This window comes from Neolamprologus brichardi, chromosome 15, assembly GCF_056152115.1.
Source record: "Neolamprologus brichardi isolate AB-2024 chromosome 15, ASM5615211v1, whole genome shotgun sequence".
NCBI classification, from domain to species: domain Eukaryota; kingdom Metazoa; phylum Chordata; class Actinopteri; order Cichliformes; family Cichlidae; genus Neolamprologus; species Neolamprologus brichardi.
The window spans coordinates 131,322-135,045 of NC_142118.1; the positions used below are offsets into that span (position 1 = coordinate 131,322).

General features: G+C 37.1%; 1 long non-coding RNA gene across 1 annotated transcript; it reads left to right on the plus strand.

Annotated features, from left to right (window-relative positions):
- The first annotated feature begins 1,349 nt into the window (after positions 1–1,349).
- LOC118455898 (uncharacterized) lies at positions 1,350–3,516 on the plus strand. The gene is made up of 3 exons (XR_004844285.2): positions 1,350–1,404; positions 1,606–1,691; positions 3,027–3,516. It is a non-coding gene; the product is annotated as an uncharacterized LOC118455898 (long non-coding RNA).
- The last annotated feature ends 208 nt before the right edge of the window (positions 3,517–3,724 follow it).

Below are 3,724 nucleotides of genomic sequence, written 5' to 3' on the forward strand. Positions count from 1 at the left end.
ACCTGTGCCAAATATTTGCATATTAATTGTCTAAATTTAAAAAACTTATGTAAAAGTCAATATTTATTTATACAACACAAATTTGTTTAATGATGGACAAAACATTATCTGATATTTTGTTATGAGCTAAATCTGACAAAATATTTTGTGTTTACACTTATCCATGAGCACTTTTATGATGCAGCATGGCGTCTGAAAACTGTCCAAAGAAAGATTCGTTGTGGATCTCCAACACCATCTAATAGGTTGACAGACAGTTCTTCGGGTGGCCCAAATCTCCAAAGGACTGTGAATGTTATGCACCAGCTTGATGGGGATGCTTGCAAGGAGACCCTGTCTTTGCTCAACCATACTACAGACAACTCTGTGATTTTCCAGAAGATGAAGAAAACCTTTCAGCACCATCAGAGGCTTGTTAATGACCCAAGCAGAAGCGTTGGCATCCTATCCACTTTTCCAAGATTCCTGGAGACAAAAGAACTGGTAAGTTAGAATTTATTTTTTAAAATGGTTTGGAATTTGGAGCTAGCAGTTGTTTCAAATACAATTTTCTTTGTGTCCTCGGGATTCCCATATGCTTGTTTGCCCTTCACCTAGGGACCATTTGTGATCCGAGGACACCACGAGGGTTACAGGTGAAGCAAGACTTCACTCTCCTGTTCGATGACGACACATCCTCCAGGTTGCTTCAGAAATGGAAAACGTTCTTCAGGGCAAATGTCATAAAAGAGGCTAAGAAGCTCACTCCAACACCAGAGTTGCTTCCTTTGGTGTCGTCAGCAGAAGGTCAGAAAATCATCAAGATGATTCTACAAGTGAACTTGTTTGGGGGTTTTTGTATATTAAATGTTAAAGCTGCATTCAGGGGCAAATATTAATTTGTTTCCGTGTTTTCTTACATTTAAATTCATACAATTAAGACGAATTAAATCTTTGTCCACTTTTCTAGTTTTGCTCTTAGAATATAATATCAAATCAAACAAACCATTATCTGTTTTCATTTGTATGTTTATCCTGAACTAATAATCCTATAGATTTTTTTCTTCCTGTGAATCTCTAAAAATTGATCTACTTTTTGATAACTTTCAACAATAGATCGAAGACTCATAAGCAGTAGCGGGGGGGGGCATACTGGGCTTAAGCCCGGGTTGTTTTGTCAGAAGCCCGGGGTCTGTTGGAGTGTAATTTTTTCATAGTTACATGCCTGGATGACAACTGTATAAAACAAAAACTACACACGATATTCAAAGCACATAGTGCACACTGTGGGAATTTACGTCTGTGCGTAAATCCCCCCTAATATTGGTATGATCCGAGCTCAGACACTAAGCGACTGAGCGAGGGGGCGGGGCAGCTGCTGCCTGTTGGAGAAACGCAGACAGAGGAGAGCTGAAGTTTGAGCAGGTACCAAAGCAAATCATTCGTACTGTACAAATAATGTAAATATGACGGTGAATCACGAAAGATTGATGTCAAACTGATCACTTGACCCATATTACGTTACTTGCTCTTCGAGTAAATCAACAAACAGAGAAATGAAAAGTTGAACAACAACAACGCTGTTTCTTTAGAGTCTCAGCTTACATGTTTATTTCATATTTTCAGTTGTTTCCCTCCACGGCTAAATAAATCAGTAATGCACTGATACACAAGAATGGACATGAGGAGCTTCTTTCAAAGAAACAACTCAGGTAGATGTTATTTTATATATTATGCTTTGTATGTTGTTCAGTATATTTCTATGCAAAACAAGAGGAACTTCAACACACAGCAGTATATTCACAGTTTAAACCAGATATTTACACTTTATGGAAAACATAAAAACATTATTTTACTGTTAAACATCAATTTACTTGTTTTGTTTTGGTTAAATAAATATTGAAATATCTTTTAAATTAGTTAAATGTCAGAATAAAGAGAGAGAGCTATTTTTTTCTATCTATCTATCACTTTCATCAAATGTAGGAGTACATACACACTAAGTTTATTGTTAATTAATATGGAAACTGCAGACTTTTCCATTCTGAGCTGAAGAAGCTTCTGATTGGTTGGTAGAGTCCATGTGAGTAAACTGGTGGCACAGCTGTGGATGCATATAAGGCAAAACACAGAGGCTGTTTCTGTGACATGGGAACATCAAGAGATGTCAACAAAACACCAGGAAAAGAACTGTGCAGCTCCATAAGTGTGGCTCAGTTTGAATACAGTTTGGTGCCATTTACAGTTAAGAAATACAGACAGTTTCTCTCTTTACTCTGAAAGTTAACAAATATGTTTTTATATTTATCTAAAAAATAAACATTTAGTCTGATTTGATGTTACAATTAAAAAAGTGTTTTAGTCTGAAGAGTTTGTAAATATCTGGTTTCCACTGTATATTTGATGATGTTGGTGTTTGGCTTGACTGTCAGCACAGAGAGAGAGAGAGAGAGGGCGAGAGAGGGAGAGGGCAAGAGAGAGAGAGAGAGGGCGAGGGAGGAACAGAGAGAGAGAGGAGCAGAGAGGGAGAGATGAACAAGAGCAGATTAGACACACCTGTTAGTCAAATGGTGGTTTACCAAAAGTATCACCGTATCATAGGGACTCATGTATCTCGTATCCAGTGTTTCTTTTTAGGTTTGTTATTTTTCAAATTCTACATTTATTAAGTTCTGCAGGCTTGTTTGCACAACAAGGCTAAATGCAGGTCTATGATGATTTTTAGTGCTGCTATCATCTAGTTCTGATTCTGGTTCTGTCTTGGTTAAATCCTCAGTCCTGATTTTGAACTGTTGTAGTCCTGTTTTAATTCCAGATCAGTTCTGGGTCTGGTTGAATTTGGGTTTAGTCCTCGTGTCTTGATACAGCCCGACTTTGTTCTGCCTCGCTGCTTAATTAAAAAGTTAGTTTAAGGTGTCCTGCATATGTGACATATATTTTTCCCTACATGAAGTCATTGTTTTTTGAACAAAAGTCAAAACAGAGCCTATTAATCTTTCAGTCCTTTTTCTCTGTATTTGGACATCATTTCTGTGAATGATTTTCAGTTTCCTGATGTCAACCCCAGTCATGCTGCAGTCTGGAAGAGCATCTCTGCAATCAACAAGGTCGCTGTCAGGCGTCAGAAGAGCAAGATTGACACCTTGTACATCAACATGGTTAAGCATCTCATTCCATGCCAGGCGAGCCACTCACCTGGGGCATTTGATGAACTTTTCAGAGCACATTTTGTGTTTAATTTGTCCCAAGATAATATAAATCTGGACTTGTTATTTGCAGTGCAGTGGAAGAAGACATGTCTGTCTTTTACCAAGTTATTTACTTTTGGTTAAAGATAAGAAAATGTTATGGGAAACAAGTTGTTTACAGAGTGTTTTGATAACCATCTGTATGCATTCAGAGTTGTACATACCAAGGAGAGATGCATAGTGAAAATGTCAGATCTAAAGTTTTATATAGCTTTTGATAAGCAAAGGTCAGACAATGTTTCAGATTAGACAGAGTACATTGTACCTTCATTCACATTTTTTGAAGACAAAATAAATGTCCTTTTTGGTCAAATTCATTGTGTGCAACGTAATTCTTTCTCAGAATTTAATTTTAACACTTAAGTGTAAAAAGCCTGACAGTAAAGGGAGTGAAGCCAACACTAACCAGAAGGTTAAAAATTATATCTCAGTAGAGTCACTTATTAGTGTTATTGTAACTGTGTGTTGAGATCTAAAACTCTGGCACAGTGTTAAAT